This window comes from Lissotriton vulgaris, chromosome 1_1, assembly GCF_964263255.1.
Source record: "Lissotriton vulgaris chromosome 1_1, aLisVul1.2, whole genome shotgun sequence".
NCBI classification, from domain to species: Eukaryota; Metazoa; Chordata; class Amphibia; order Caudata; family Salamandridae; genus Lissotriton; species Lissotriton vulgaris.
In genome coordinates, this window is record NC_141685.1 from 1,515,626,377 (window position 1) to 1,515,639,286 (window position 12,910).

The 12,910-nt window shown below is 49.4% G+C and overlaps 1 pseudogene; it reads left to right on the forward strand.

Annotated features, from left to right (window-relative positions):
* Positions 1-2,155: 2,155 nt before the first annotated feature.
* Positions 2,156-9,813, forward strand: LOC147750740 (centromere protein H-like; annotated as a pseudogene).
* Positions 9,814-12,910: the final 3,097 nt, after the last annotated feature.

Below are 12,910 nucleotides of genomic sequence, written 5' to 3' on the forward strand. Positions count from 1 at the left end.
CCCCTATAAACCCACAACCCGCTACAGAATTACATTACGCAATTATTATAAAAACAAAATTCATTTAATAAAATATTTTATAACATTAAGACACACTTTTCACACATATTATTACATAAAAATACACTATAAAATATTATGTATTATTAAAAATTCGATATTTTTGCTATCTATATTTTATACAGTCGATATTACTTCACTTACCTGAAAAACGATATTTTTGTAGTCGATATTATGTCCAGTCGATATTTTGTCCAGTCTATATTTAAAACTCGATATTATGTCCAGTCGATATTTTGGAGTCGATATTTTGTCTGTACACCATTTATTTGTACAGATTGTCGATATTAAAGCGCTGTGAAGAAGCAGTTTTATTTTAATACCATGTTCGCTACCCATACTATTGTTTATTGCATACCGAACTGTACAGTAGTTAAAAATAAGTCTCTGACTCACTAATCCTGAAGAAAGGTGACCATGGCCAGAGTTTCTTATCCAAACATCAGCTTAAAAGATCCTGAAGCAGTTGAGTGTGTCTCCAGGCAAAGAGGTCAACCTCACAGAGACCCACTTCATCATCAATTGCTGGGACACAACTGGGTCAAGCTTCCAATTGCTGGGCTCCTCTAAATATCTAGCTTTTTTAGTTAGCCACTGTACTAGTGCAACCAGGAAGGTACTCCACTCCACCTTGTGCGACGTTCACTCTCACTCCCCGTGGCATGGACAGTGTGTCGGCTTAAATAAAACACACAAAAAAAACGCTTGCCGTGCGAACCATCCGCTTGCGACGGAAAGTTGGTTGGCCCCTGTATTGCCTGGAGCTTGATACCCTGTGGGGTAGGATCTTGATTTACGGCGAATCCTGCTCCCGTTTTGATGGCAGAGACTGCTCAGGCTTCTACTTCCCCAGTTCAGTACCCGGTATACCTGAGGGCGTGTGTGTCTGCAAGGGCTTACAGCCCCTTAATCCTGGGAATTCTGCCAGGGCGTGGGAGTAGCTCTGCTACTACCTTCATTCCTGTGTCCCCCCAGATTCATTTCCATCTGACCCCGTGACATACCTCTGCTATTTTCAATACACGGGCAGGTGTGGGCATACATACATTTACAACAATTGAGGAAAGTGACGAATATTACATGGAAGAGGAGGATTACTCCTAGTTCCTGTCACAGATGAATTCTGTACCTCACTGGACACCTCCATGATCAAAGCGGTCTCAGATGCAGTGGCCCCCCTGGAGAAGAAACGAATGGATGTGGCCCAACGGTGCCTACAACCCCTCCCACAGAGGGAAGAAATCCCGGGCCACCCTTCGGCCCCCAAACCACCACGGTTGCTCACTGTACCCACCACCGAGAACCCATGCAAACACCTGCAAATTTCGTGGATGCACCTGGATGCTTTTTTGAGACTGAATAAGCAATTCCTAGATCCCAACCCCCCCTCCTAAGTCCAATCTGGACACCCCTGTGAGCCATTCTCCCCCCCCCCCCCCCCGGGGGATGTAGCACCCCTTCCCATGTCTAATGGTTCCCATACAGGATCAGACAGCAAATCAGAGCATGAGCGGTCCTGGAGACCGAATTCTATACCTTCTCATGCATCTGATCCTGCCAAGGAGGGACCTCATGGAGCACAATCGGACATGTTAAACCCAGAGGAGCTCATGCACTCCCGCTCCTCTGACTGGTGTCCTGGGTACATTATAGGCACTTATACAGCAGGCAAGCTAAGCAAACCTCTCAACAAGGAGGTATGGAGCTTCCTTCGGGCAGAGTGCCCCTGCCCTGCCTTAGATGGCAAAGTAGCTATCAAACGCTAGATCAATGCAGGGATGGCCACCTTGTTGGCCAAATACATCAGGGTCCCAAAAAAGGGTATAGACCGCTCTTGGCGGTCATGCCAAGACAAATTCTTGAACATTACAGGTCCACTGCAGAAGATATTAGAAATGGGTGAAGACGCCAAAATGCCAGTGGGGTTCATCTCCCCAGAGGTGCTCTCCAGTTGGGCCAACAGGCCATCTCTCTACTTGGCAACGCCAACTGCTCCATCTCTATGGAGTGGCGCATGTCGCTGTTGATAAAGCTAAACCCCACACTGGGGAATCTGGCCACTTCTGATTATGAAACCCGGAAGTGCTAAAGTTACTCGCGAATAGTAACCGCGAAACAATGAAACATGAGCAATGGATGTTAGTCTCGATTAACGGGCCGGTTTTAGAAAATTGCGGGCAGGTGACGAAATAGTTCGATATTACGTCTCGGGCACCCCAGAAGGTCAAATGGACCAACCGAAGAGTGAAGACAACGTTTTAAACCTTTATAGACTTGGAGAACAAATAAAACAGCAGCTAACAGAAGTCCAGAGAGTACTTGCAACCAGTGAAGAAGGTACTCCTATCATAGACCATGAAGACAAGCTCATTGAGACAAGTAAAGAATTGGAAAAGGAAATTGAATTTGCAAAAGTTTCACACCAAAACAAAGCGCTGACTTTACAGAGGATTCAGTTGGGACACTCTCTCAGGACAAACTTAGAAGAAAGTGGAGACGACTCTGAGCAGATTTTGAACACGATGAAGCACACTCTGAGCCTTTGTTCTTCAATACTTCAGTCACAAGAGAAGTGCAGAGACCTGGAAGAAACACTGATTCAAACTAAGAAGAACAGATTTTTTTTTTTTTTTTTTTTTTTTGGTGTAAGAATTTTTATTGCACTATTTTATCACACAGAGTACAAATCGTTTACCATCCATGGAGCACTTGCCTACAACCACATCGGGCCGGCTCCCTGCAACCATGGTTACGAGCAACTGTTCCAGAACTACACAGCCCATCAGCCGACATCCAGCGGACCGGCGGCGCATTAGTAGATAGAAATCCATCGCGTAGCAGTGCTATAGTCGCGACCTTATACATCAATAATCTTACTTTTTCTCGGTTTATTTGTACATTCAACTGAAACTTTAAATTAACTGTACAGTCCCCAACTTGTAGTTTCACCTCTGTAACCCTCCCTCTGCATCACAGCATCCTCCCCCCTAGGAGCCGCACTGTACAACTGTTCGTCTTTTGTTGTCATCCACATGCATTCATTCACACAGCTTACGCTTCTGAATTTGCTGTGCCATGTACAAGTAAGTAGTCACGCAGGTATCCCCAGTAATCTTTGGGCCTAGAGCCGATCGGCAGTTCCTCCTCATATGTATTGAGTGTGTCTCGGCAGTACACCATGTCCTCAATCCATCGTTTCACCTCTGGTGCTCTCTTACTGTTCCAGTGGATTGACACCCTTCTTTTAGCCAACAGGAGTGCGACCGCACAGAATTTACGCTTCAATGCTCTCAGGTGTGGAGTGATACCCAACAGGCAGATCTTTACATCACAGGACATGTTAATCCCCAACATTTCATTCAAAACCTGCACAACTTGTTCCCAATACCCCGCTACCTTTCTACAGTGCCATGCTAGATGCATGAAGTCAGCCCCTGCCTGGTTGCACCTGCAGCAGTTGGAGTCTTCTCGTAACCCGTGTTTGTGCAGTCTGTGTGGGGTGTGGTATACCTGATGCAGATACTTGTAGTGTATTATTTTCAAGTTCCCATTAGGGGTGAGCATGCCCGTTAACATGCATGCGGAGTCCCATTCCTCCTCCGTCAGAGGCTCCACGAGCCCCGTGCTCCACCTGTCCCTTGCCTTGAGTGTGGTATGTCCCACTGCCCCTTGCGCACTTGCATAAAGTTTAGATACCATGTGAGATGCCTTGGGTGTGGTCAGGAGTAGTTGTAAAGGTGCAAGTGTAGGTGGCTCTTCCGGATATGACGGGTAGTGTTCACGTATCGCTCTATGTAGCCTGAAAAAGTTAAAAGTAAACAGTTGAGAAGGGTTTGTGATGTAGTGCAGTTTATCGAGTGTCTGAAATTCACCATCCCTGTACAGGTCCCCCAATGCGTCTATTCCGGCCCGCCTGAACAGATCCATTCCCACCTTTTCCTGTGTCACCGAGAGGGCTGGGTGGTGCGCCAGTGGTAGAGTAGGTGCGTATATTGGCAGACAGTTCGCCTCTTTGCCCAGGAGCCTCCATGCTTCTACAGTTGCGTCTACTGTGTTTATATCACGTTCATGTAGTTTGGTGCGTTTGTGCGTGAGCATACTAGTCAGAGGGATTGGGTCGGCGTCGCCCTCTTCTACCGCCACGTGCGTCAGAAAGGGCACTTCATGATACCAGAAATGCGCGTATTGTGCCTGCGCACATAAATAATAGAGATAAAAGTCTGGCACTTTGAACCCTCCCCTAGCGTAGGGTAATGTCATGGTGCGTATGTCCATTCTTGCTTGTTTGCCCGCCCATAACAAGTTGAGCACGAGTGTCTTGATGTTTCGGAAGACAGCAGCGGGAGGTTTTATAGGGATGTTGTTGAATAGATAGAGAAATTTCGGTAAGAGCACCATTTTCACTATCGCCGCCCTGTCAGCCAATGATAGAGGGAGTCTGTTCCATTTTTTAATTTTATCCTCTAGGGTTGCTATCGTCCGCCCATAGTTTGTCCTGACGACTACCTCTGGGTCTCTGTGAAACCATATTCCCAGATATTTTGTGGGTTCCTCCTGCCACTCCAACGGATAATCCAGGGGAGTCGGTTGCGTGCTGTCTGTGAGCGCTAGTATCAGGGATTTATCCCAGTTAATTTGTAAGCCGGCCTGGTGACCAAACTTGATATATTCCCTCAGGAGAGGATTTAGGTGTTGTTCAGGGTTTTTGACATACAGCACCATGTCGTCCGCGTACAGTGAAATGTGTATGGGACGGGAGGGCATTTGAATCGCTGAGTGATGATAGTGCTGTCGGATTTTGCAGGCTAGAGGCTCCAGCACCAAAGCAAAAAGCATTGGAGAAAGCGGGCATCCCTGTCTAGTGCCTCTGCAGATAGGTATGGGTTCTGATATATATCTGTTTACTCTGATGCGTGCCGTCAGGTTTGTGTAGAGCATCGCTATCCATCCCTGAAATATCCATGGGAATCCCATGCGCACCAGCACCGCGCGGATAAATGGCCAGCCGATGGTGTCGAACGCTTTAGCTGCGTCTAACAAGACAGCCACTGCCTTCGTTTCTGGTGCCAGATAGTGTGCTAACGCGAACAGCGTGCGGGTGTTGTGTGTGGTGGCCCTGTCCGGGATGAATCCCGACTGATCTGGTCGGATTAACATTGGCATGAGAGGTTTTAGCCTGTCTGCCAGCAGACTAGCTATGATTTTGGTGTCTACATTTAACAAAGACAGCGGACGGTAGGAGTCACACTTATCTGCATCCTTGCCAGGCTTTAGTAGTGTGATGAGCAGGGCCTCCCTTAGAGACGCCGGCAGAGTCTGGGCTTCGTGTGCCGTTCCGTACATCTGTACTAAGTGCGGCGCAAGTGTGTCAGCGTATGCCTTATAGAATTCCGCCACAAATCCGTCCGGCCCAGGTGCTTTGTTATTAGGTAAGCTTCTGATGGTGTCTGTGACTTCCTCAATTGTGATTGGGCGCTCCAGATATTTTCTATGACCATCTGCTAGCCAAGCCATCTCGATGTCCTCCATATATTTCAATAGGTCCGTCTGCGACGGTGAGGGGTGTGCTTCGTATAGTGTACCATATGTGTTCATAAATTCTCTTAGTATACCTTTAGTGTCAGTGATTACCTCCCCGGTGTTGGTGGTGATGGTTGTGACATTTTGTGGTGTTCTGCCTGCGCATATCTTAGCGGCCAGTTCCCTGCCCGGTCTACCCCCTTCGCCATACCTCCTTGCGGTTGCTCGTTTAGTCACATATTTCAATTCGTCTGTCGCAAAGCTAGCATGCTCCGTTAATAGCACTTGGATATCCCCCAAGAGTTTAGTGTCTCCTGTTTGTGTGTATGCCTGCTCTAGGGTTTGTATGGCTTGTTCACGTGTGCGTATTTGTTGCCTGATGTCTTTGAGGATTACAGATGCTGTACTGAGGCATACTCCCCGGATGGTAGCCTTGAAGGCCTCCCATAGCAAGCCTGGGTCCTCTGTTGTCGGGCTGTTAAGATCGAAGTATTCCTTTATTGCATTATGTATGGTGTCGACATATACTGGGTCTCTCAATGCTGACGCTTGAAAGCGCCAGGTGAAGGGGGGTGGGTCATAGTGAGGGATGTCTACTTCTAACAGCACCGGACTGTGATCCGAGAGTGTGCGTGGCAAGTGTGTAACATCCGCCACCCATGAGAGTACATCTTGTGAGCCCAGCCAGTAGTCGATCCTGGACCAACTATTGTTCGCCGCATTCACGTGTGTCGCTGCTGTCGCCCCGGGGTTACGAACTCTCCAGAAGTCCACCAAATGTAGGTCGTCCATAGCGTCCCTCACCATTGTCCTAGCATTCCCATGTTGTTCTGATGTGTGCGCTGCTCTATCTAGTGCGTCCTGCATTGTGACATTGAAATCCCCTCCCCACAGTATTTGGGGTGTTGCCATGCTTGTAATATTGTGCCATACTTTGCTGTAAAACCCCGGGTCATCCACATTAGGGCCATAAGTGTTCACCAGTAGGATCTGTTGGCGCCTGAGTCTTCCAGCCAGCATTACGCACCTCCCTGCAGTGTCTCGCTGTATGTCTGTAACTTCCAGGCCCGTACCCTTCCTGACTAATATAGTAACGCCCCTGGAATACGTCGAATAGCTAGAGTGAACCACTGTTTCAGCCCAACGTGCCCCTAGTGTTGAGGAGCCATCCCGCTCCAAGTGCGTCTCCTGTAAGAAAACAATGTCAATGTGTAGTCTATCAAAATACGCAAATAGCCGCCTAATCTTTTTCGGGTTGCCTAGCCCCCTCACATTCCAAGTGACCAGTTTAAGCGTGCCCCTACGAGACATGTATACGTGTAAGGAAAGGAAGTAACCACAGCGGACACCTAGTCTGCCTGTTATGTTGCATGTATGTGTCGCCGTACCTTATAACATGTGGAATTGACAATGCTATATGCTTAAATGGAACAGTATTCATCGGACTGTGCGCCCCAAAGGAGTTCGCCATGCTTCTCAGACACAGAGGTTTCAGTCTATTAGAACTTGGTTGTCTCAATTTCCCCCCACCCACTTTAGCGCCCAAACTTTGCCAAAGCCATCCCTGTATTAACATTAACTTTAACAGAACTGTCGTTATCCAACATAGTTTGGGGTACACCCTCCTGGGGGTGTCACCAGGTTCACACATCTCCATCCACATAGTGGATGTGGACGGTCGCATATGCGCTGTACTAGTGAATAATTTGCTTGCGATTACTTCCAACCCCGTTTCCCCCGCCGGCCTGTCCGGCATCGCTTAAATATCCGTTCTCCGTTACGCTGTCTTCCCCTTTGTCTCTAGTCCTAGCTTGAACTCGAGGTGATACTCAGCAAAGTATGCAGTGTTCCTCGCATCGCCAGTAGTCAAGCAAGATGGCCGGTCAGGGCCATGGCCACCCACCCACTGCCACCCGGTCCGGTAGCCTGCCCAACCTGCCCGCAAGTGCACTGCGTATACTCACGTCCGGAGCAGCACCTCCGCGGCATCCCATACTCAGAGATAGTACTCACTGCATGTCTGTAAGTGCTGTTCCGGTCCATTTGCTGCCACCCATGCTGCGTGCACTGTCCATGTGGATATCTATGGGTGTCCGTGCATAGAAAAATCCGCTTCACGTCCATGTAGTACCAACTTGTCGCCAGTTCGCTAATGTTCCAATGCACTCATTCCACATCGCTGGTCGGTTCATTGCGGTCGTGTTGTTTTCTCCGCTTTCCTTGTAGCTTGATGAAGTCTTGTGCCGCTTGCACCGTTGGTAGTATGACAGGTTTCCCGCCAGTGAGGACTTTGAGTTTCGCCGGATACAGCATGGCATATTCCATGCCCAGGTCTCTCAGCTTTTTCTTGACGGGGGCAAATTCTTTCCGAGCCAGTTGTACCGCCATGGTGTGGTCCGGGTAGAACTCCAGAGTGTTCCCCTGATGCGTAATTTTCCCCAGCTCTCTCGCCATCCGCAGGACCGTGTCTCTGTCCCTGTAATTCAGCATACGTGCGATGATCATTCGCGGGGTGGCTCCGGGTTTCGGCACTGGGGCCAGGGATCGGTGTGCGCGCTCCACTAGGAATACTGGAGATAGATGGTCAGCTCCGAACAGTTCCTTGAGTAGGTTTTCTATGTAGGTCTCCATTTTCCCTGTGTTCGTGGACTCCGGAAGGCCCGAAATTCGAACGTTGTTCCGCCTGGACCTAGCTTCCTGGTCCTCCACCCTTGCTCTCAGGACCTCCACTGTTTTCACCAGGGCTTCGCATGTCTTGGCTGTGGTGCTCTGTTCATCCTCGAGCTTCGAGATTCGCTGTTCTGCTTCCGCGTGGCGCCCTTCGTGCTGCTCAATTTTCGCCGCCATGTTGTCGACCCTCTGCACCACATTATCCAGCTTACCGTTCATCTCCTGTAAACTCTGCTGTATCGCCCTCAGCACCGATTCCATGCCCGTGCCCTCTGGTGTTTCCCAGCCCCCTTCCGCCTCCGATTCCGCAGGGTTGTTTTTGCCTTGGTTCCGCTTCTCGAATTGGAGCTTGGGTTGGTTCCGGTCGGGCTTCCCCATTCCGAGACGTCGCTCTGCCTGGTGTCACTCAGTTGAGTTGGGGCCGCAGCCCTTATGATGGGCTCGAGGTGTAACCGTCAAGGGTCACCGGTGCCACAGTCCCTCCTCTTTCACCGCGCGTGGATAGCAGCGGGCTCGCTCATTTATATTCAGGCCCTATGCAAGGCCTTGGATGTTGGGCGCAGCAGGAGCCCCTCTGTACTGGACTCAGTTGTGGCACTGTGAGGGTATGGGTCCACACCAACACTCCCCACTGCTTGAGTGGCCGCCCTCGAGCTGTCGTTGTGGTCAGCGCTGTTTTATCGTTAGCCCGCGTGGATGTTAGGTGCCTCTGCACGTTGTGTATTGCGCCTGCATGCCTCTGTTGCGGTGTGGTCAGTACTCACTCCGAGTCCTCGTGTGGTCAAGCGCTCCACATGTGCCCGAGTTCTGGTCGGGGAGACCCGGTTCAGTGTCCACTCGCCTCCGCCTCTCCTCATGCGCAGGTGTCCCCACCGGCTTGCGATGTGTTCCGGCCAGCAGGATTGTCCGTAGATGCCGCCAGTGTTGTGCGTTCCACGGGCGCCGCCATCTTGGCCTCGGTGGAACGCACGCCGATTTTAAGTGGCGCCGAGTTCTGGGGGCCTGCGGAGGCTCCCCGAGGCTTAGGGGGTGTCAGGCAGCCGTACACCAATCCGCGCCAAGTGTCCGTTGCAGTCCACATGCGCTAGGGGCCATGTATTACCTCGGGTCCCCGAGCCTCCGGGGCGGCCATTTTGTGCGGCGTCCGCTAGGGCTGCGGTTTTTCGGCTGTACCTCCTGCTTTCCGCACAGCGGGTCGTAGCACCGGGTCTGGAGACGTCAGCCCTGCATTCCGATGCCCAATTCTGTGTTCAGCGTGTAGTCTGGCGGGGTTTTTGGGGGTCAGAAGTCGTTAAGAGCGCGACCGCCCGGCGGAGCTGACTCGCTAGCCAGCCATACCGCAGTGCGCCCTCTAGCGCCCCCCCCCAAGAAGAACAGATTTGAACAGATTTGCATTGAAAGAAACGGGAGAGGCAATGATGTCCGAAATTAGAATTATGAATTATGAAGAAGAAACAGAAGGAAGATGTGGAAAATCTTGAAAGCAAGGAGCTAAAAACGCTGCCGCGTGTCCTAGAGGAGGAAATACAGCTCACTACTCTTGTTCAAAATGTTTTCCAGTGACCCCCGACGAAGGGCTGGTGACACAGCCCGAAATGCATTGGGTTTAAAATAAAGAAATGCTGCTCCGAACTATTGGTTGTGTTTGGATCATATTTTCGAAGAAGTCCGGATGGGCACACTTAAATACGAGAAGTTTCCAAAACACATTGTGTTATGTATGTGGATATGCAAAAGAACAAGAATACTTTGAAAAATCGCGGATTAATTCAGAAAATTTTGAACAAAGTTGAAGGATGATTAATTGGTTGGATCTGGTATCCAGTTCATGCAGTGCGTCTGGGAGTGGAGCGTGGAATCTGCGCTCCCCACGTCATGCACTTCTGAGGCTGGGCAGGTGGCACAGGGTGGACACTTAAGCGATCCATTAGTAAAAAAAATAGTTTCAACCTTGAACTCATTTGATAAGGTCTAATTGTTTATCAAGCACATCGCCAATCCACGTGTATTTACCGGGGCCGGTCGCGATAGGCAGCCCTTGGCCGGCTGTTTCCTCTCTCCCGCCTCTAAGAGGAGCCAACCCTTTCAGAAAGGACAATAGCAGGACTCCTCTCGCTTCGGATGTTTTTACCCAACTAGAGAGCGTGCGCAGCACACAGACTCCCACGGCGGATCGCAAGTGGGAGACCCCTCACCCAAAGCACACACGCGTTTGGGGGGTCGGCTGGCCCATTTCCTAGACAATTGGTGGGCTCTCAAATCCGATGCTTGGGTGCTCCAAACAGTTCAAGGGTTTCACATAGATTTCCATGGTTCACCTTACCAGCCCACTCCCCCTCACCCCCTCCACTTCTCTGAACAGGAGGCTACACTTATTCAGGCAGAGATTAATGAACTCTTTGCCAAAGAGGCCATATGCCCATCCACCCTCATCCATCCAGGTTTTTGAGCAACCTGTACTGGAAGAGAAGCGGGACAGGGTCAACTCTCAGTGATCAATCTCAGGGAATTCAACAAGGGGCTGGCCTTCTGCCGCGTCAAGATAGAGGGTAGTATCCATCTTCTTCGGGTACTTCTAAGACTCAACAACTGATTGGTCAGGTTCGACCTCAAGGATTCTTACCTTATGGTCCCCATGTTCCTGCCGCACTGTTTTTTCCTCCAGTTTCAGTGGCAAGGCCAGACTTTCGAGTTCACCTCTCTGTCTTTCTGCCTTTCCTCAGCCCCTTGGTGTTTCACCAAAGTACTCAAGCCGGTGGTCGAACACCTGAGGGCTTCTGGGGTTTGTATCATAGTGTACCTGGACGACATGCTCCTCATGGACCAATGCCCTCATGCATTGTCAGCACACTTGTGGATGGCGGTGAATCTCCTCCAATCCTTGGGGTGCTTGGTAAATCAGGAGAAATCAGCTCTCACTCCATCTTGCACCCTCACTTTTCTAGGATTCATGAGCAATTCAGTGGAGACGATTCTCAGACTTTCTTCCTGGAAGAAAGTCAAAATTCGGCATGAAGTGCAAAGGACATTATCCATGCCTCAGACGTCCCTCAATCAGATCCCAAGGGTAGTAGGACTCTTGTTGTCTTCCATTCAGGCCATTTTCCCATGCCCCATTCACTTTTGGGCCCTTTAAAGGCTGAAGGCGTTTCATCTGTGATACGGCCTTACGTACTCCTAATACATTCTACTTTTGGAACTCAGCTGGTGGCTTTGCCACATGGGGGCATAGAATGGGCATGCCATTTTCGACTAACAACTGGCCCTGGTGATCAAGTCCAATGCCAGCTGTTCGGGTTGGGGCGCACAGTGTGGGGAGTTCACCTCAAGCGGCGGATGGTCTGCCTCCAAACAGTCACTACATATCAACTGCCCGGATTTGATGGCGGGTTCGTTCAAAGTGAAATCCTGGACTAGAGATCGAATGTAGACCTGTGAAAACCGAAGCGACAACCTCAGAAGAAGGAGGAAGGAACAAGAACTGGAAGCCCAGAGAGGACAGAACAGAAACTGGAAGAAGGACCGAGTGCCTAGTATTATCCTGCTGAGAAAAAGATGTGTCCGACTGGAATAGAGACCGCTGTGGAAGTCGCTGTCTCGAAGAACCTGAAAGGACCATACTGGGAGGAGGAGGAGGAGGAGGACACTGAGTCGGGCCCGGAGAAGTGATGATTGCTCCAGAGGATGCTGATTACCTGATGCAACTCTGGAGACTTGTGGCAGAGTGTGTGAGTACCCAGGGATGGATTGGGGATTTACCCGGATGAGAGCAGAGGGAGGAGAGTGTGGGAGGGATATGGGACATGGGCGGTGTTGGTTGAGGGTATTTTGCAAAAAGCTTACATTTTCTCCTACCACAGCCTTAAAATAAATACTCATATAAAAGTGACCATGCATACCTGATAAGGACTACAAGTCCTGTACGTGTATCTTACCAGAAGGGATTAAAACCAGCACAGAAAAGGGATATTGCAGATAAAAATGCCCTCTTTATACTTCGTGTATAGTCCCAAGATAAGGGATAAATATATATATCTTTTTTTCTTTCTTTTCTTTTTCTTATGCCATGTTATTTTGCACTGAAGGGAGGAAATAAGAAAAAAGGATATACAGTAAATAAGGGGCACTTATGATTTTCCTGTTTAAGAGTGAATGTACACAATAACCATTGGGTTCTCTTCACTGGGATACACCTTCTTTTCCCACATAACCACCAAAAGGTGTTGTTGGCAGAAACTTTTAAGTATTGCCTCTGAAACCCTTACTTACTGCTCGTTTCATTTCAAGAATTTGGGGAATCCAGCCACACCCGAAGACATAAAAGTATAAGAGGAGAAAATAGAAATCATAGTTTGAAGACATTCGTTTTGTTTTGACATTTATGCATATTAAATTCACAGTTATATCTGAATAAAAGACACTATTGTGAAACAAGATAAGCCTCCTTGCCTTGACATACGGCCCAGTCTCCTAAAAGTATCACATTGCTCCAACAGGTAGGGCCCCTTCACAGTGGACCGATTTGCGTCCAGGTTCGACCACCAGCTTCCCCAATACTTCAGTTGGAGGCCGGACCAGAGGGCGCTGGCAACCAAGGTTTTTTCACAGGATTGGTTGAGGGAGCAGGGATGCACCATTCCCTCCTTTGCAATGATAATGA